This window comes from Dendrobates tinctorius, unplaced genomic scaffold, assembly GCF_039654945.1.
Source record: "Dendrobates tinctorius isolate UK_male_01 unplaced genomic scaffold, ASM3965494v1 ptg000020l, whole genome shotgun sequence".
NCBI classification, from domain to species: Eukaryota; Metazoa; Chordata; class Amphibia; order Anura; family Dendrobatidae; genus Dendrobates; species Dendrobates tinctorius.
Genome location: NW_027361688.1, coordinates 42,521,642 through 42,543,970, shown reverse-complemented (window position 1 = coordinate 42,543,970; position 22,329 = coordinate 42,521,642).

The window sequence follows — 22,329 nt, the reverse complement described above, 5'->3', positions numbered from 1 at the left end:
ATTTCTCACAGGAATCTCTGCTTTCAATGCTCCGTTCTGAGTATACGAGGCTCCATGACTGTGCCGGCCTGCACCGTTGCCATGGTGATGCCTATCGATTGCTAGGCTTCGAAGACTGTAGTGGTACTCCATCCTTGGCCGCAGGAGGAACAGGGCTGAGGCTGCTGTCAATGGGTTGAAAATCTATAGGTCTTAGTCAGCGGTGAGGTGACAGGGGACTCCCTAGGTAGACGTATGTTCTGTAACACTGTACCTTCTTCCTGTGCTAGCTGTGCCCAAGTTTTGCCATTATTTGCATTTCTATACCAGATTCATCCTCGTAATTCATAACTGCATCCTAGTTATAATGAAGAACATTATATCACATTATATCAAAAGGCCACCTAAAGTCCTTTTGTGCTGTAACAATGGTGTACAGATAGGAAATTGGAGCAGACAATTAAATCAATGACATTTTTTAGTTCAAGAAGTGTAAAGTACTATGCATTATGTCTTAGATCAAATATCAAGAAGAAGGATGGCTTTCTTCATGCTATGATGACAATTGTATACTATAAGTTTAATAACATAAATAGTAAGATATAAAGTTCACGCCTTAATATTCAAATTGTTTTCAAACCAATTTTATTGAGAGTTTTACAATAGTGAGGAAGGTCTCAGGGGGAGGGTGGGAGGAATGGGGAGGGAAGGGAAGAAAGGGGGGAAGGACCAGTTGGTCCGAACAGGTTTTTATTAATATAACAATATTTGTGAGATATAATTGACTAGGTTATTTTATAACCATAACCATGCTATAATAATATGTTTAATACAAGCCAGATTGTCTCTGGAGCAAAGAACAAACAACAAAATATCAGTGCAGCAATTGCTATAAAATTAGCTTGTAGGAAATAATGTAATCCATCTGTGCCATTTATGAGTGAAGAGGCTAATATTATCATTAATAGTGGCTAGTTTTAGTTCGAAAGATTTGTGTAAGGAGATTTTTTCCTTTATATCTTCAATTGTTGGAATATCCTGTCTTTTCCAATTAAAAGCTATGGAGCTTTTGGTAATAAGGAGGATGAGAATTATTAGAGGTGAAAGTGTTTGGAGTGATTCTTGTGAGGTAATAGAAAACAAGGCCAATTGGGGAGAGAGGGTGATGGGTTTTTGAAGAAGGGAGTTTATTAGGAGAGAAATATTTCTCCAGAGAGGTTTGATCACTGGGCAGTGCCAAAATATGTGAAAAAGATTCCCGTGATGTCCACATCCTCTCCAGCACAATGGGGAGATCTCAGGGTATATCTTGGCTAATCTGGCTGGTGTGTAGTACCAACGTGAAATAATTTTCTGGTGGGTTTCCAAGAGAGACATGGATAACGTGGCGGACATGGAGGAGGAGCATGCCTGTTCCCAGTCCTCTATTCCTGGATTTATCCCAAGTTCCGTCTCCCACTTGATTATATTATTTGTTTTGGTAAATTCGTGGCACTTATTGAGCCACATATAAATATATGAAATCTTCCAGAAAAGGCAGTGGTTTATGTTATTAATGAGATTGGAGAAAGGCTCAGAGGGTTTTGCGTCTTTCTTTTTAAGTTTGGTTGCTATTTCTTTTAGTTGAATATAGTCAAGAAATGATGATGATGGGATATTGAACTTATTTTTCAAATCGCTAAAGGGATAGATGTGGTTGTGTCCGTAAATGTCTCTGAATTTTTTGATACCGTGGTCAGACCAGATTGAGGGTAGATCTGACTCAAAAAGAGACGCTATAACAACGAGAGATAGAGACCCTAATGGGGCAGTATTCTTGACGCTACTTTTTTGTTTAGCTAGGAGTCTCCAAGCTTCCAGGGTAGCTTGAAAGATTGGATGAGTAGTGGAGAGAACCTTTTTAAGAAGGATGGATTCCAGAACGAGAAAAGAAGGAGATCTGTTGTTGTTTAGAGCCTTTTCAATGTCGGCCCATGCCGGAGGATCCACGGTTGACCACCAGTGGAGACTGTTTTTGACAAGGAATGCGGAGTAGTAGGCTGAAATATTTGGAAGGCCAGCTCCTCCAAATCTCCTGTTGCCATATAAAACATTTTTCGCAATTCTGGCTTTTTTTCCGTTCCAAACGAAATTGTTGGTCATGAGTTGAAGACTGGTAAGGGCAGAGGTGGAAATGGGTAGAGGGAGAGATCTAAAGAAATAGATTATTTTGGGGAGGATATAGGCTTTAAAAATTATAATTTTACCCCACCAGGAGAGGTTTTTCTCCCCGTATGTGTTTAGGTCTTTAGAGATGGACTCTGTGAGGGATTTTAAATTTAGAGGTATGAGGGAAGGGACTTTATTTGTGAATTTGATTCCCAAATATGTGATGTAATCTGTAGTCCAGCTCCATGGGCATGAGCAACTAATAGAGTTGGTTAGAGTGTTGTCCAGATTAAATGCTAGCATTTTGGATTTTGTTATGTTGATTTTGAAATGGGAGATGTCCGAAAACTTCTGCAGAAGTTCTTGGACTTTAACAATTGATTTAATTGGGTTTGATAAAGTGAGAATAATGTCGTCAGCGAAAAGGCAAATTTTATATTCTTTATCCCCTACTTTGATGCCTTGGATATCTGGGTTGTCTCTAATAGATTGAGCTAGGGGTTCAATTGCTAGGGCAAAGAGAAGAGGGGAAAGTGGACATCCTTGTCTGGTGCCGTTGGATATTTGGAAAACTTTTGAAAGGTGGTTATTAACATATATTTTGGCCATTGGGTCGGTGTATAATGCTCTAATGCTCGTAATTAGTTCATGGTGAAAGCCGAATTTATGTAGGGTGGCGAAGAGGTAATCCCAATTTAATCTGTCGAAAGCCTTTTCGGCGTCAAGAGAAGCTATGACGGATTTGGTTTTGTGTGTATTGATGAGTTTTATAAGATTGATCAATCTTCTGGTGCCGTCTGTAGATTGTCTATTGATTATGAACCCGATTTGATCTTTATTGATCAGTTTGGGGAGTATGGAATTCAGTCTGTTTGATAGTAGTTTTGCATAAAGTTTGATATCTGTGTTTATTAGCGAAATTGGCCTAAAATTTTTCATAAGAGTGGTATCTGAATTGGGTTTGGGAATAAGGATTAGGGTGGCCTCAAGCATTTCCTTAGGGAAGTAACCCACAGTAGAGGCTGTGTTAAAAATTTTCGTCAAGTGAGGAGTGAGGATTTCGGCAAAAGTTTTATAGTAATTATTCGTAAATCCGTCGGGGCCAGGGGCCTTGAAGGATTTGAGGTGTTTTATGGCTTCTAGAGTTTCTTTTTCGGAAAAGGGGGATGACAGAAAAGATCTGTCATCCTCATCTAGTTTCGGGAGGTTAATTTTGGCCAGAAGAATGTGGTAATGGCCTTTCTCATCTCTTAGTTCTTCTATGAATTTAAAGTTGATGGAATTTTTTATCATAGTAAGAACTCCTGCCTTTTTTTTAACTCCCGAAGATTCATATATGTGGGGAAAGTTTTTGTGGGAAAAGTTGGGGTGGGCCTCTCTTTTAAATTTCGTTTCCTGAAGACACACAACATCGGAGCCCAGCCTGTTGTCCTCGTAATGTATTACATGGCGCTTCCTAGGGCTGTTCAAACCCCTGACATTGTACGTGGCCAGGTTTATTTTCATTGTCAGAGTGGTGTTTTGTGGTTGTGAAGGTACCTGTGATGCTGTTAAACTCGGTTGGGTTGTGGCTGACGAAGAAGTTTAGGCACGGATGGATAAAGTTGAGGTTGAATTGGCTGCAATTGAAACACAATATAATGGAAAAAACAAGACAAATTAGACAAATTTGTAGCAAATTTGGTCAGAATTATCTTATATGGACCAACAGGAGCAGATTTCTGCGACGAACTCTGCTCAACTCAGGGGGGGACCACCAGGAGAAGGTTGCCTAGGCAAACTCTTCTCTAACTCGGTGGAAAGTCCGTGGGAGAAAATCCCGAAAACAACCTTTAAAAGGAATAAACCAACATCCCAGCCAAGTAGGGCACTTGACAGGAAAAAAGAATCTGCAGTCCATCTTTGCAATTTAAATGATGATGACAAAATTAGTGGCCCAAAAGGTAAATACTGTGTGGCCTACTAAATAAGAGGAAGAAAGAAAAAAGTCTTGTGGTGGTTAAGACCGCTCGGGTGATCAGGTCGGAGTCTTGAAGTCTTGGGATGAAGCTGGTCTGTTCCTGGGTTTGATGTTCATTGATTTCAAAAATCTGTGGCCTTCTTCTATGGAGGAAAGGACTGTGGTTTTGCCATTGTGGAGGACCAGGAGTTTAAGGGGGAAGCCCCATTTGTATTGAATATTATTGTCTCTCAAGGGGATGGTGATATCTTGAAAAGCTTTTCTTCCTTCTATGGTGTGCTTTGAGAGGTCTGTGAAGATCTTGAGATGGGAATATGGGTCTGGGAAGCCTCCATTATCTCTGATGTTATTTTGGATTCGTTCTTTGGTGTGGAAAAAATGGATTCGAAGGATTGTGTCTCTTGGGGTGTCTTTAGGTAGGTGAGCCGGTTTTGGTAGTCTGTGTATTCTGTCAATGATGGTATCATGGGTTGAGAGAGTCGGTTCGATTTTTTTGAAGACTTTTTGGACATAGTCTTCTAGTTTGGAAGAGGTAACGGATTCTGGAATCCCTCTTATTTTTATATTGTTTCTTCTGCTGCGATCTTCCAGGTCTGCCAGCTTGTGTTTCAATTGGGTGATCTCTGTTCTGATTTGGTGACTCTCGTTAGTTGACTCCTCGGATTTCTTTTCTACTGTGACAATCCTGGATTCGAGGGTTTCTAATTTTTTGTTAAAAGATTCAAATGTAGATTGGAAGATTTTCATTTGAGATTCGAGGGTGGCTTCCAGGGTAATTTTGAGATTATTATTTATTTTTTCAGCCAAGGAGGTCATATATAGCTCAATAGAGTCAAGGTTTGCTTTGTCAAGGGAGTCCAGTTTTGGTTTGGATTTTGCTGGGCTGGAATTCGGAGATGAGGCCCATGAATCATTATCGGAGTCTTCTTTATGGTCGATTAGAGGTGCGAATCTCTCGTTTCGGGCTCCTGGGTTCCTTCTTTTTGTGGAGACAGAAGTGTCCATATTGGGAGCGATTTTATGTGGGGTCCTGGATCTAGTGGGGCTGATCGTGTTGACTTTGTCCGAGGCCGGATGAGATTTGCCCCCCTTGTCTCCACCCCCTTTAGGGGATAAGGAGGCCGAGGGGGCCGGAATTTTGGTTTGTTTAACATTATTTGATTTATTCTGGCTCATTTTTTTTTTTTTTTTTTTCTTTTCCTAAGCTACGTTTTTTGCGCAGCCGGGTAACGTAAGCTACGCAATTGGCGTAAGGAGTGTGCGCGCCTGCGCACTGAGGTATCTCTTAGTCAGCGGTGAACTCCGCTCTGATGTCGGGATACTGGAGGCTGCAGACAACCCGGGTGGCTCTCCACTGATGTCCAGCGAGGAGGGAAGGATCCCCCGGGATCTGAAGGAGTTGGGAGCGGTAATGTTTTAGCCTCCTTTTTATTACAATTACCCGCGGCAGACGGGGATGACAGGCGGGGTTGTGGCTAATGCGCCTGTGTGCCGGCTTGTATAATTAGCCTCCTAGCCGTGGCAGCAGATTCTCCTTATTTCCTCCTCACTCCCGATGGTCAGTGGGGGGTCCCGGTTAGTAGGAGGAAATGTTTTTGAGTGCGGGTAGGGGCCACAGGGTTTTTCGAAGTCAGCGGAGGTTGTGGAGGAATTAATAACAGTACTCCGGTTGCCGCTATTGTCCCTGTCGCCTCGGAGTTATCAGCCCAGGTGTGGGGCTGTTGCACATGCGCAGTAGGAAGGAAACTCGTTTGGCTGAGGCGGCAATGTAATAAAAGAAACGGCTGCGGCGGTTCTTACCGGGGATAGTAGTAGGAGTAAATTTGAGTACCGGCACCTTCTCGGGGAGCACCGGGGGCCCCTCTTTCTCTGTTCTTTGCTGCGATGTAACTTGAAGGAGCCGCGGTGCGGGCCGGAGAGGTGGGCCGACAGGAACAGGGAGACAGGGGCTATAATAGTTTTTCCTGGGCCAGATGAGCCCTTCTGTGAAAGGCACCCGTCAGGGAATTCTGTGGGGATAGATTAGTCCACGGATAATCTTGGAGGGGACAGTCTTGGTAGAGATAGGACCGGTAGGCCTAGTAGGCCTCAGTAGGCCTCAGAAATGAGGTCAGGCCTTGCAGTTCTAATTTCTCCTGAATTACAATCAATGGGGGTTTCAAAGTAGGTCTGTGATAGCCGTTGAGTATTCTTTCAATGTAGAATTGGTCAGGATGGGTCTTTCCTGGTTGATGGATGTTGATTTAGAAAGGCTGTGTCAGGAGCTCTCGGGCTGCACCTCTTACTCCATTGCAGTCCAGGCCACGCCCCCCTTAATATTCAAATTGTAACACCAAGAACTAAAAGTCGTAGGAATCAAGAAAATCACTGGATGGAGAGACATTTTAATGATGAAAGAATGGAAACAGAAATTTTAAAGCATCTTGATTTGTTCAGTATCAATTATGAGTGCCACGTTCAGATATACCTACACTTACATGACTTGGTTGCTATCAATGAGGTTATTAATTGTCATCTGAGAAATATTCTGCCACATCGAATTCCCCTGGGAGCGAAAGTCATCAAGATTCACTGCTGGCAGCTTTCATTACAATTGTTGACTAATGACATCCCAGATGTGCTTGATGAGAGACAGTCTGGACTCCGGAGATGCTGTGGCCAGCTCTCAAGTATTTTGGGGTACACCGTGTCAGAACCCCCTTCAGATGTTCCTTTCCTGGCCGTCCCACTGTGCTGGCTTCCTCCTCTCCTACCCTGCTTCACACACAGTGCCCTAGGCTAGCAGCCCCGGATCCTGTCGGGTGAAGTACTCTAGGTCCCCTTGATCCTATCCGGCTGCCTTGTCAGCAAATGTGTATGGATGTGGCTGCAGTACATGCAGATACTGCAATCTCCGGTTAGCTAGCTGAGTCCTTAGTTTCTCCACTAGTCTGGGGCAGGTCCCCTACTGTGACCTGGTCCCTCCATCCGACTACGGTCGGCATGGATACGGGCCCCACGGGTGTATTCCTCACTACCTGTGCCCCTAGGACCCCTTCTTTCTCTCTTTCACTGAAGCTTATCTTTCTGTTCTTCCATCTACTATCTTATAGTCTGGGGACGAGCCCCTCACTGCTCAAGTCCCCAGCTCCAACTCTCTCACTCTCTCACTGTCACTTCCTTCAGCTCTCCCCCTGCTGCTTTCTCCACCCACACTCTCTGCCTAGCTCCTGAGGGGTATAGTGTTGGATGCAAGTGTCTGGGTTCTGAGTAGTACCCCCCTTACCTGAGAGTGGAATGCCACACCTCTGGCTGAGGTGCAATACCTCTGTGGCCAAAGGTGTTAGCACTCTTGAAGTATTTCTCCCAAAAAATTTATTGCAATTACACGTTTTGTTTTACACATGTTTATTTCCTTTGTGACTGAAAAACAGAAAATCGGAAATAATTTTGCACAAAACTTCCAAATGGGCTGGACAAAATTGTTGGCACCCTCAAGTTAATATTTAGATGCACACCCTGTGGAATGAATAACTCCAATCAATCACTTCCAATTACCATCAGCAAGCTGCTTACACCTCTCAACTGGAATTTTGGACCACTCTTCTTTTGAAAACTGCTCCAGGTCTCTAATATTTGAAGGGTGCCTTCTCCCAACAGCAATTTTAAGATCTCTCCACAAGTGTTTAATGGGATTTAAATCAGGACTCATTGCTGGCCACTTCAGAACTCTCCAGTAGTTTTTTTCATCCATTTCTGAGTGCTTCTTGAAGTATGCTTGGGGTCATTGTCCTGTTCAAAGACCCCTGTCCTAGGATGCAATCCCAGATTTCTGACAGTAGACACTACATTGCGACTCAAAATCATTAGGCAAATTTCATGATGCTTTGTACACGGTCAAGGCACCCTGTATCAGAGGCAGCTAAACAACCCCCAAAAAATCTTTGAACCTCCCACTATATTTGACTGTAGGTGCTGTGTTCTTTTATTTCTAGGGGTCATACTGTTTTTGGTAAACAGTGGAATGATGTGTTCACAAAAAGCTCTATCTCTAGCTCTATCAGTATGATGGCTCCACAGATCCTCAATATACAGTATGATGACCACATAGTCCTCTATATACAGTATGATTGCCCCATAGACCCCTATATATAATATGATGCACCCATAATCCCTAAATACAGTATGATGGCTCCACAGCCCTCTACATACAATATGATGACCCCCCATAGCTACTCTATATGCAGTATGATGGCCTCACTGTCACTATGTGACTGGCTCTGCATGGTGCGACCCACCAACCGGTCAGTCACAAAACTAACAAAGACAAGCAAGGGGACACCAGGGACACAATTACAATGGTAGGCCCTGCAATAGGGACCGCGGAAATGGGCACCTCCTACACTCTCCTAAGAAAGTGCCCTGAACTCTCCTGATGTTCCCTATACAGGTTCTTTCAACCTGTCGCTGAACAGGATACCTTGGTCCCTCACTCGCCCTGCACCTATCCCTTACTAGGGAACTGGCAAGTGCGGACACTGGTCCCACCGCTGTACTAATAAAACACCAAGGAAAAATACCAGACAGGGAAAAACAAACAACACTTAGCTTTCTCTGCTGTCATGCACCGGACCGCAGAGTAAGGCACCCAAACACAGCATCCAGCAGAATAACCTCTCTTCAGAACGGTTGGTTTCCAAAGGACTTGTATTACCAACAGTCAGCTGGTGCACCAGGTGACCTTATATAGGAAGGAGGGAGTGGTCACAACCAGCAATAACAGACTCACAAAACATGTAGTAACACCAGAGGCCACCGGGGGCAAAAACTGACATTAACCCCCGATGGCCTGAAAGGAAAAAAGTTTATATATGAGAAGCCCACACTGACACAGATCCCAAAATGGATCGTGACACTCACAGACCCTATGTACAGTGTGATGACCTCACAACTCCTGTATATACAATCTGATGGTAAATGGGGCATAGCAAAAGGGCATGGTATGAGATAGCCTGACATTTTGTATAGTTTGCTCTAGAAATTTACTTCAATTTATAGCACAATTTTAGTGCAACCAATAGGTAGCACAAAGAGCGGTCGTAGGGGACTGGAACAGCACTAGAAACTGGAGAAGACTGTGATTGGCATGTATTTTAAAACATTTTCATACCATTACACATATAAATAAGATGAATTACGGAATAAAAATTTTGATGAGACTTCTTTTTTAAGCAAGTGTCTGGCACAATAATAGAGCACTACAGGAAGATAAAATGCAGTGATGTTACAGTACAGGGAAAATAAAAATGAAGATCTGACAGTACAGTAATGTCCCAATACTGAGTCAATAGGGCTATGTTCAAACACAGTATTTTTAGCTGTGTTTTTTTTGGAGCCCCAACCTGATCTCTTAGCAGTAAAAACAATGCGTTCAAAACACCCGTTTTTCAGCATTTTTGCTGCGTTTTTAACAGCAGTTTTCTTTTGCGGATTACATGTGTTCTTTGTCTACTGTACACTACATGCTCAGTGGGGTTGTCCAGGACAATTTTTTTTACTATGGGCCTAAAAGCTAACAGGCCAACAGTTACTAACCGAGGCAATTACCTGCCTCTTCTACTGGGTTCCGGCTCCGAGTGGTCACCGGTTGCTCCTGCTGGCAATTCAGATGCTCCACATCAACAGAGAAGCTCTTCTTCCGGGCTGCTCTGTTGATGGAGTGTTACTACCGCCGTCATGCTGATAGTTGGCTTCCCAAAGTTAGGCAGTGGGAGCTGGCTGCCAATCAGCATGATGATGGCAGTCATATCCTGTCAACTGAACAGAGCAGAAGAGAAGTCACTGCTCTGTCGACCTGATATCAGTGGAAGCCTCTGAATCGCTGGAAAGAGGAGTCTCTGACTGCTCTGTACAGGCACAGATTGGCACTGGGTATAACAGGCAGGTAATGCTAGTTTTTTGGCATGTAGTTAAAAAAAAAATAGTCCTTTAATAAAGCTAGTTTCATTCACCAAAAACTGTCTGCTGTTCCAAGGTACCTGAATTCATATTTCGCTCTAGGGTTCCACAACCAAGATACCATCCAGGATACTCAGCTCTGCTGTGCCATTCAGCATACATACCTCTGGCTTTCCAAGCCTCTGGTGCTGTCCACCCAGGACTTTGGTGTTCTACGTCCAAAGTGTCGTCCGCACACTAATGTCTGCAGTTCCTCACTCCAAGGTGCCCTGCAGCTCATCATTCTGTGCCATTCCACTTTGCTTCAAGTGCCGTTCTATGAATCCATCTCGGCTGTTCTTCGCCAGCGCCTCTGGCCTGTGCTGTTCACCCTGACCTATGGCCTAGTGAATCCACCTTACCAGGTGAGAATAAAAGATGGAGTCACAAACACAGCTCTGCTACATCAGTACTTATTCCTATTTAGATCAGTACCTATTATTATTTAGTCTTATATGCTTTTTTTTTTTTACCATTCTATCCATTCATATCCACCTGATGTGAAAGGTTAGAAAAGCAATAACAGTTTTCTGCTTTAGAAATGCAAATGAAGTATAATACAGAAGCTGGAATTTATTTATTCCTACACAAAGGGAAACGAGAGATGAAAAGTCAGTTTTATTCACACAGAAAATGAATTTGACTAATGAAGCTGCAGAAAAAAAATAAATAAAAAATTATAAAAAAAAAAGTAGTGGGAGTAGAAGGAAAATGCAAATGCGAAACGCAACAGCGGGGCGAGCATGTCAAAGAGGGGTCTGGAGTCTATTAAGCACAATCACGGACACCTAAGTTTGTGCTTTGCATCTAGATGAAAATATTACTTCAGTTCTCCTCTGCCCTTTGTATTTTTCCTCGTTTCCCTTGTGAGTTGTGACATTTACGTATTAAATCACTTGGGGTCTTATGACAGAACACCAATCGTTTCTTATGTGTATGGATATAATTACTGCAGTCTCTGCAGCCCCTCCTTCCACAGGTTCTGGGACGCCGGCTGCGCTGTGTCCACTATGCTTTATCTGATGTTTGGCATTCGGTTTGGATGTATCTATTACTGTTTTGCATGTAGCAGCGTGTTTTCTGTGTTTACATATATGAACTACATGGATACAGTGTATATCATGGGCACCCTAGGGAGGTTCACAGCTTTCTAATGATTGCGCCTCTGCTGTAGTTACTTGCTGCACTTTACTGTTTCACTGCAGTTAATCCATCATTCAAATGAGAATGATTTACAGGGTGAGTGGAAAATAAGCCTCTGGCTTTGTTAGCTCATATATGTAAAATTATTGCTGCGCCAGAGTAAAGTGCACTATAGAAAATTTTAATTGGAGCTCAAACAATAAAGCTGCTAAGTAGGAGTGCAAAATTAAGCAAAAAACTGCTATACAGTGCAGAAATGATACCAACTCTACACATTTTTTATTTAGAATAAGTGGAGTTTCCAATAACTTGTTATTAAAGGGGTAATTTGGTCTAAAACTACTATGTGACAGCAGACTTGTGATTCCTCACATCACGCGTCCTACGCACTGTGAGGATGCTCATGTCCCGTCCCTGGCAGTGATCGTTCATGTAACTGCAAGGATGCAATTTGCATATTTCCGGACACATTCTGACTAGACTGTATCCGGCCTTACTCAATACAATTGCATTGACCGATGCCGGATACAGTCTAGTCTGCACATGTATGAAAATTGTACTGTATACTTTTGGCTACATTCCGACTAGACTGTATTTGGCCTTGCTCAATACACTTGAATTGACCAACACAGATACAGTTTAATTGGCACGTAACTGCATCTATGAAAATTGGATACTTTTGGCCACATTAAGTCTAGACTAGAGATGTGCGAACCCGAAGAGTAAAGTTTGGCGTCCGTACCGAACACCTACTGTTTGGGCACAGACACCGAACACAGACTTCACCAGGAAGTCCATGTTACTGTTTGGGTTCGGCGGCCTGAAATCATGACCGCCGGTCAGAGAGCCGCAGTTCCCACGCTGTCAAAAGACAGAAAGAGCGCTCAGCTATGATCAGAGGTATAAAGTTTACCTCCGGTCGCTGGTGTCAGGTGATGGGACTACTGATCCCATTATCCGACACCTGCTACTGCTAACTACAGTGAGAGCAGGAACGGCAGATGGGAGTATTCATTAGCCGCTCCTGCGCTGTAAATAAATGATAAAAAAAATGGCGTGGGTTCCCCTGTATTTTTGCTATCTAGCCAGGCAAAACTCACAGCTGGGGGCTGCAACCCTCAGCTGACAGCTTCAGCAAGGCTGGTTACCAAAAATAGAGGGGTCCACATTCTGTTTTATTAGTAATTTAAATAAATAAAAAAAACAATGTGGGGTCCCCCCATTTTTGACAACCAATCTTGCTAAAGCAGACAGCTGAGGGCTGGTATTCTCAGGCTGGTAAAGGGCCATGGATATTGCCCCCCCAGACTAATAGCAGCCCGCAGCTGCCCAGAAAAGGCACATCTATTAGATGCGCCAATTCTGGCATTTTGCCCAGCTCTTCCCACTTGCCCTGTAGCGGTGGCAAGTAGAGTTCATATTTGTGGGGTTGATGTCACCTTTGTATTGTCAGGTGACATCAATCCCACGGCTTAGTAAAGGAGAGGCATCTATAAGACACCTATTCATTACTAATCCTATAGTTATGTGGTAAATAAAGACACAGCCAGAATAATGTCCTTTGTTTGAAATAAAACTAAACACAGTTTTCCATTTTTATTTAAATGCCTGATTCCACCAAAGCCCTCGTTATCCTGTAATAAAAGTACAATAAAAAAGAACAACATACCATACCTGTTTGCCGTTCTGTCCCACGCCGTAATCCATATCTGGGGGACAAACAGTTTTCAACCTGGACGGTGCCAAGATGCGTCAGTCCAGGCTGACAACCACTGGTGACTGAACTGCTGTGAGCGCAGTCTCAGAGACCAGTGGTGATATCATAGAGGTCACGTTCGGTCACTGAGGCTCCGTTCCCAGCTGGGCTGAACTGCAGTGACCTCAGTGACATCCTCGCTAGCACCATGAGACTTTTTCCAACTGTGCTAGCTGGTATCTCACAGAGGTCACCACAGTTCATCCCGGTCTCTGAGGCTGTACTAGCAGCATCTCATTCACCAGTGGTCTTCAACCGGGACGGTCACATCTTGGCACCGTCAAGGTTGAAAACTGTTTTTCCCTAGACATGGATTATGGCGTGGGACAGAATGACAGACAGGTATGGTATGTTGTTTTTTATTTTACTTTTATTACAGGAGAACGAGGACTTTGGTGGAGTTAGGCATTTAAATAAAAATCAAAAACTGTGTTTAGTCTTATTTTAGGGGGTAGGTATTATCAGGAGGCCGTAAATTAGGAAAATAAGTCATAGGAATTCCTTATATTTCTAATTATTGAAGGCTAAATTTAAAAAAAATTGCAATTCCCTAATGCACATTTATGATAGCATAAAATCTTTAATTTTGTAATACTATGAATAAATAAAGTCGTGGATACATTTCAAGATCTTTGTCTTTCAATAAGAAGAGGATAGAAATATACTTATGGAAATAAACACTGAAGGCTTCCACGGACTGACAACAAGGAGAGATTTTGAAAATTGTGAGAAATTCATACAAAAAGTAAATTGAAAAATTAGATTTTTTCATTATACAAAGAATAGCGCTTTTGTGCCCACCTCAAGAAGGCAGATACTGCGGAAGCGGAGGTCGGACAGAGCAAAATGTGTCTTCTTCTGTCTCACCAAATACAGGGGCTGCTTCCGAATCCTATTTTTCAGGTCTTCAGATGCAATAGGAATATGTCCTTAGGGATGAGTCCCAAAACTTGTGACCATATGGCATATTAATAAATGAAAATGTATTATATATATGTTTATATACAGTATATTTACACGTAGATGCATATACAGACAATATATATCCAATATATACGTTATATGGTATATAAATATATACGGTATATAAACTTGTATATATATATATTTGTATTTATACAGTATATTTTTTAATATATTCATAAGACCACAATCATCCAGAATATGTGATAATCTGAAACCCACCTGGTGCCCTAAAACTGGATTACGACCATTTTACGATATATACGGACATTTCCCACCTATTATCTTTGCGGGACTGCCATTTTCACTAGTAGGGCAGACATGCAATCCCATTTACATGTATTAAACCATTATGTGGTATATCCCAGAAGCTGCATGTATTTCCAATTACATTACTAGCACACACCTTTATTGACCCACTGTCTAACTCAATCAATGCGCCCGTCTGTTTTTTCATTGTTGAAGCACTGAGTCCATTTAATGCATTTGATACAGTGATGGGAGAAGTCACAATTGACATATTTTGCAATGATTAGACTGAAACTCTTAATAATTACCAGATGCAGATGTCATTGTTAGAATTGTATTTTTTATAGTGTAATGGTTCTGAAAATATAAATTCTGCATTGTTATTTTTCAGGGAATTTTTAAATTACGTTCAACAATATTTCCAGTGTAAATGGTTATTTATTCGGAAGAATGTGGCTGTGATTGCTGCTAGCTATTGGTCTATGGGCTGTTTTAGGCATAACAACCCCTGGTGGACATTTAGATATTGTGGAAGGAAACCAGAGGCTCACAATCTAAACTCCCTATCAGTAAGTGTTTGGAGTGTGGGAGGAAACCAGAGGAAACTCACGCAACTACGGGGAGAACAACAAACTCCTTGCAGATATTGTCCTCATTGGGATCCTGTCCTAAGACCCACCATCTTCACCCCACTCCACGACCCGGGTGACATCTTCCTCATCAGAGAGACGGAGGCATGACTCTCTATAGCTCTTCTGGACGTTAGGCCAAAGACTGTCCCGGCGTCCAAAAGTGGCTGGAGATGTGTTCTCCTTCTTCTAGGAAACTTGCACTGACTAAATTCGTTCTTCTTTGCTGCACCTTCACTGCACAAGAACCTGCTAACTCTCCTATGTTTAGCCTTGCTTTTTACTGCATCCAGAACTTGCACTTGACTGAGTCCTGGACTCTGAAAAGACTCTCCCTTTAACCCGGAAACATTTTCTATAAAAACCAGTCTAACCCCTCCCAAACTGTGGAGTAATCCTAACTCATTAAACTATCTAATCCCTAGTATAGTGCCTACTGTATCCCTATCTACTGTATGGTTCCACTAGTGGATAGACCTCCTGCATTACCATGGATGGCCTTACGCATAGCCTTTAGGAGAACCGGACACACAACAAGGGTCATAGGGATAAAACATAACAGAACTTTTATCACACAAATACCATTAATATATAAAACTTCTTAACAACCCCTTTGTTGGAGTCTTCATCATCCCAGCCTCCTCGATGCAGTGCCACTAGATCCGGCAACAACTACAAACTCTGAAACTAAGAGTTTGCAAGCGTCTGCTTCTTGTCTAAGAGATCAACCACCACCGAAAAACTGTTAAATTCCTTCATGTTTGAAAACAGAGAGGATTTTCAATAAGAACTAAATAGCATGTTTTAGGGGCACTTTGCAATATTACCTAATTAAAAGGGTTGTCCACTACTCCTATGTTTAATCCCAGTAAATAATAACACATATACTCACCCCCCCAGTGCTAGCGCTCTTCCAGCGGTGTCGGCACTGGTTCCTGCGGGGATCTTTACGGCCAATCAGTGCTGGCCTCACTCTTGCCACTTTTGGACAAATCAAGTCATCCGGAGGAAGTGAGAGAGATGCCGCAGCTCTCACCTGCTCCGGATGTCAATTACTACATTTGTAGTAGAGGAGATTGAAGACAATGCTGATCCCCAGTAGATTCTATAGAGCATCCTCGAGCACGCAGTTGTGATTCATTCATTAATGAAGAGAATTTTTTTGTGAAAAAATTAACTTTTTATTCTGGGAGTTCACAGCCGAAGGTAGGTATAACGGAAGATAGTATCACCCAACGTTTCGACCTTTATGGCCTTTATCAAGGGTTCATTCTGTGATAATGAGCAGCATCAAGTGCGGTGTGTCCCGTGACCAAGTTTTAGAATATTTTGGACAACCTTTTAAAGCATTTTGTGCATTGCCTAAAAGTGAACATATTTTCAAGAAAATGGATTACTGCAGATTTAAAATGGCAGATGCAATAACAGGAAAAGCTAAGTAAACAGTGAGATTTGACAAGTGAGTTCTTTTTCTTTTCGACTCTTTTCACTCTCCGATCTGCTCTTGCCGAGAAGGTTGCGTAGCATGCTCATTAGTGTGCACGGTTCACTATTTTTTTTCTCTTCTGCACAGCAAGCTGTCGATAACATGTACTTGTTCCTACCAGTTCAAACAACTTTGAGACGACCACCTAAAATTAGAGTGAATAATAGTCTTCTGACTGTTAGGAGGAATTCAAGATCTGTCAGAAAAATCTGTCTTAGTTCTAAATGTGGTCTTCTCGAAGAAGTGGGGGCTTCACAATACATATACAAAAGTTCCTTCAGTCTGGGATTTTACAATCTTAATCTAATTCCTCATAATTTTTTCCATCGTTAGATTGGAGGAGTGTTCTTGTTTTTTTTTTTAGTAAGAGCTCACAAAAGGACGTAAAAAATGAAGTCATGATCCTTCAAATCGCAGGTGTTTGTTGACATCTGAAAACTTTTCACTGGCCCCATTCATAAGATTAATGAAATCTCTACTTATACTAACACCTTTGTGTTTTGACCTCACGAAGAAGGGTAAGAAAGCTCTGCAGGCAGTGATAGGTGTGTTTTCCTATGTTTGCTTGTCACCTGATCCGTTTGCTTTCCCCGGTTTACACTGAAGTGGGCGTTCCTCTAAGTTAATCTTCTAAAGGCATTTTTATATAAGCAACATTTTTTAAGATAGGTGATGCCATGTCAAAAATATGAGGGTGAGGGAAATGTTGTGGAACCAAGTATATATGTAATAAATGCGAGATTGCAAGAATGAACGGACTTCCATAACCACTAGTAAACATGGATTATTTCATAACAGTACGAGTACACATAGCTTTAGTTCAATTTAGGCTTTGCTTACATCATAACTATGGAAGGAGTTATATTGGAGCATAAAATGGATAGAAAATGTAGGTGTTGACAGACTATTTTTTGACTTTATTATTTAATTCTATGGATCATAAACTAGAGCGATCGCTCGGAACAATGCCTTGATTTAGATGGATCATTTACTCTTTATGGCAAATCACACTTCATTGTATCACCCTAATGTAGCATCAATGTAGTAGTGTACATAAATGAAAGGGGGCCCCAAAGCAAAGATAAAATGAGGGCCCTTTTAGGAGCTACTTTGCACATCTGTGCTGACATCACCAGTGTAGAAGATCCTGACATAACCATCCCTTTTTTTATTACTTAAATACATTGTCCATGTTTTTGTTTGCAAATTGTGAAGATCTAGTGAAGACCAAATGCATGCAAGTTCCCAACACAGATTAAAAAGGGGACAAGGAGAGTTCAGAATTAGCTTATATCAACCTCGTGGGTTAGCTCTATGGCACACATGTCCACAAGGTCTTGGGAATCAGTCAATGTTTTTCAGTCTTTTCTCAAAAGCTCTGCATATACATACAGGTGCTTGTCACAAAATTAGAATACCATCAAAAAGTTCATTTATTTCAGTTTTTAAGTGCAAAAAGTGAAAGTCATATTATATGAGTCATTACAAACAGAGTGATCTATTTCAATTGTTTATTTCTGTTAATGTTGATGATTATGGCTTACAGCTAATGAGAACTCAAACTTCATTATCTCAGTAAGTTAGAATAATTAACAAAAAACACCTTCAAAGGCTTCCTAAGTGTTTAAGTAGGTCCCTTAGTCTGTTTCAGTGGGCTCCACAATCATGGGGAAGACTGCAGACTTGACAGTTACGCCAGTTTACCAGCAGAAATATTTTCAAATTTCACATTTTTGCTGAACTTGCAGTTGTATAAAAGTTTTGTGACTTCTGGTGATTTCACTCCATTTCTGTTCAGCTCTGCCAATATTGGGGAAGCATGGCATGAAGTGACTTGGCTGCACCCATCCATCTACTCCTTTTAAAATTCACTAATTCATGCGGTCCCGTTAATCATCTTAATAATTGAGACCCTTTGTTTTTTTGTTAATCAAGTGATGAGGTGTGTTTTCACAATTTCTAAAATGAGTTGTTGGACTACAGAATTTAGATCAATTCAATAGAATTATTGAGTAGAAGCCATTGGAGATCTACTGCACCCAATGATAAGTCTTTACTGGGATTATAATTAGGCCAGTCATAGTCAGACTGTTTTTTCCTTTATATTTTCATTAATCTAGCCAAAATGGAAACTGAAATCCCGGGGGCCAAGTTTAGGTTCATCCTGGGTAATTTCAATTGTACTTTAAGACATTTTAAAAGCAAAAAATGAAAGCTTAATAGGAAATTAATCCCTTAAATTAAGGCTAAATTTTTACAATTCCCATTGGTGACTTTTTGCAGATTTTCTGCAGTATTTCTGCACCTATTATGTAAATTAGGTTACTTTTTTCTCCGATGCATTTTTGTTACATGCGTTTTTTAAAATCATTTTCTGATACTGCGGTTGTTGACTGCACTTTCCATAAGTGTTACAGATGCAACATGGTAGTATAACAGCCCATGTCTGGGCCTTGCAGGAAAGTCTGAATATAATGCTTAAGCTTGTGTTTTCATTAATTCTAGATCCAAATGCATGTGTAATGCATCCAGGTGATTGGGTGCTCATACGCAGACATGTGAGAAAATTCCTAGACCTACAATTTGATGGCCCATTCCAAGTCTAGCCGATCACATCCACCAAAGTGAAACTTGAGGGACAGCCCACCTGAATCCTGCAGAATGTCCGTTCTACTAATTATCCTGCTGGGAGAACACTTAGCTATATTAAATGAATTTAAATCTCCTGGTCCAGATGAATTACATCCTTGAGTATTGAAAGAGTTAGAAGAGGAAATAGCAGAACCACTAGCCGGAATCTTTGAAAAATCCTAGAGAACAAGAGACATTCTAGAAGATTGGAGAAGGGCAAAGGTTATCCCTATCTCCAAGAAAGGAAAGAAGATGGAGCCAGAAAATTACACACCAGTGAACCTTACTTCTATACAAGGAAAGATCTTTGACCAAATTATTAAACAGCATGTATGTAAGTACATGGATAAAAACCCAGTAGTTAACCAGAGCCAGAATGGTTTTGTAGCAAACAAGTCATGTCAGACTATCTAATTTCCTTCTATGATAGAATCACTGACTGGGTGGATCAGTGAAATGTGGTAGATATAGTACATATCGATTTCAGCAAAGCATTTGATAAAATATCTCATACTATCCTTATTGAACAAATGGCCAAGTATGGGATTGACAAGGCTGCAGATAAGTGGATTCATAGCTGGTTCAGAGATCAAACTCAAAGAGTGGTAATAAATGATTTCACTAAGTAGCAGACTAAAATCCTCCAAAAATTCAAAAAGCAGCAGAAAAAATATAAGCAGAAAAAAGGCAGTGATGTTTTTACCTGTCTAGGCCTCCAGACAAATGCACTCTCACGGCGCAGCAGGCCTATGTAGTTAAGATTGCAGTGACACAGGTGCAAAAATACTGATGAGACAGCCACTCACTACCTACCGCCTTTTCATCTGCTGTTTTTTAATAAATGATTGCACAAACAATTGGAAGAGTGTTTCAAGTGGGGTACCACAAGGCCCTTTCCTGGTTCCAGTGTTGTTCGACAATTTTATAAATGATCTAGACAAAGGTAAACTAATCAAATTTGCAGATGATGCAAAGATAGAAGGGATAGCTAACACTAGAGATGACAGAGAAAGAATTCAGAAGGATCTAGATAAGATTGAACAGAAGAGCTACCAGGATGGTGAGCAAAGTGTGTCCTATGAGGAACTGTTAAAGGATCTGGGAATGTGTAGCTTGCAAAAAAGAAGCCTAAGAGGAGACTTAATAGCAGTCTACAAATATCTGAAGGGATGTCACAGCGTAGAAGGATCATCCTTATTCTCATTAGCACATGCAAACATGAGAAGCAGTGGAATGAAACTGAAAGGGAGAAGATACAGATTAGGTATTAGACAAAACTTTTTGACAGTGAGGATGATCAGTAAGTGGAGCAGGCTGCCACGAGACGTGGCGAGTTCTACTTCAACAGAAGTCTTCAAACAGAGGCTGGACAGAAATCTATATAAGATGGTTTAGTGAATTCTGTGCTGCATTGAGCAGGGGGTTTGACACAATGATCCTTGAGGTCTCTTCCAATTCTAACACTCTATGATTCTATGAATAGCGGGTTATTTCCCCTAACAAAGACATTGGATAAAATTTTCAAGATAAAATTTTTAAAGAGGGCTGGAATATAAACATATACAGCACCATACTTGTCTCATAGAAGACATGGAAGGTGAAGAGCCGCAGGACTGCTGGATCTGAACACACAGTCCGATATCTTCCAAGACTATGCCAAATATAGCGCTACCCTTTGAACAAATGGACATATTGAAACCAAACTGCATACACGTAAATTCAGACTTTATCATGATATGATAAATTGAAAGTTACCATGACATACTCCTGAGAAGGAAGCAGCTGGTAAGAAAACTGCTTACAGGGCAATAAACAGAACTGCACATGCTCACAACCTTTGTGTATTCAATTTTCCAAGTGCTCGTGAATAAGAGGGCCAAGTCCCACAATTACCGGTACCGGTGATCTTGTATTCTGACCTTGGATCAGAACAGAACAACTACAACACTGGTATGTCATGTTTTAAATAAAGTTGCTTTGTTTTTGATACTTCCTGGTATTTGGCTTTGAAAAAACTTTATTGATACAGATATGTGGAGATTTCATGCTTTTTTAGTGTGTTTCTTACATGCGGATTCTCTGCATTTAATGCAATTCTATTAGGAAAATCCATACTTGAAACTCAACGTACCGGACAGAGAAATTGACATGTTTTAGATTCCAAACACGCGCTGCAGGTCAGTTTAAGCAGTGATCCCCAAACCCCACCCAAAAATAATCCCATCCATGTTGCTGGAGCGGCAACATGCTGTGTTTTTTGCAGCATCGAAAATTCACCAAAAACTCGTCATGGAAACTTTTCAAAAAGGGCGTTAAGAAAAATTACATACAATATGAAAATTTATTTTTATTTGGTCAACATATGGAATATGTGATGTTTTTTTTTTTGAGGGGGGTATAACTAGTGAAAGTGCACACATAAAGGGTTAAAGAGTTAAATGGTTCAACTGCCCAATGAGAGGACGCCAGTATATTAAATTATGTATCATAGTTTTAACCCATTATAAATCTTTGGTTGGAGCTCTAGAACTTTACGTTATGGCTCTGTGTCTGTAGTATGCCTTTTAGCTAGGGAGTAGTAATGATATTGTCTATTTTTGGACAGAGATAATTTGCCGACTGTAAGGTAGATAATGACACAAATTATACCTGAAGATATCATTTGTGTCACAACTTCCAGTATAACACTCAAGGGCCCAATAATAAAATGCATGCATTTCAACGAGGACTCATGCTTGCTACTCCAATGATCTGCATTAAATGTATACCTGAGCCATTTGCTTTAAAGCAACATTAATGGTCTCCATCAATCTCTGTAATGAATCTATGGATTGAGTATGAATTCAATTCAGTGATGCGTTGAGTCTAAAATGTTCCCTTCCTGAGATCACACTCAAAATCGTAATGGTAATATTAAAAGTAGGCAAAAAACCATCCCTCACATGGCCATAATGATGAAAAAATTAAAAAAGCTGTGGCTCTGGGAAGAAGGGGAGCAAAGAAAACAGAAACGAAAAAAGGGATGCGGCGTGAAGGGGTTAAACAGTCCCAAATAATATATTGGTGGATTTTGTCGATGTTAGGCTACTTTCAGACTTGCGTTATGAGGCGCAGCACAGGGCCGTCGCTAAGCTCCGCCCCCAGCAGCGCCTCCTCCGGTCAGCTTCTCCTATGGGTGCATGATGCTGCATGCGAACAGCGTACCCTTTATTTACCGTTGGGTACGCTAGCCGTGCACTGGTATGATTTTGCCGGCGCGTGCGCCCTTCTGGCGCTGCACCGGGTGCACAAAAATGCAGCATGGTGCATTTGGCGCATGTCGGCGCAGCGCCAAAAGGGCGCACGCGCCGGCAAAATCATACCAGTGCACGGCCAGCGTACCCAACGCTAAATATAGGGTACACTGGTC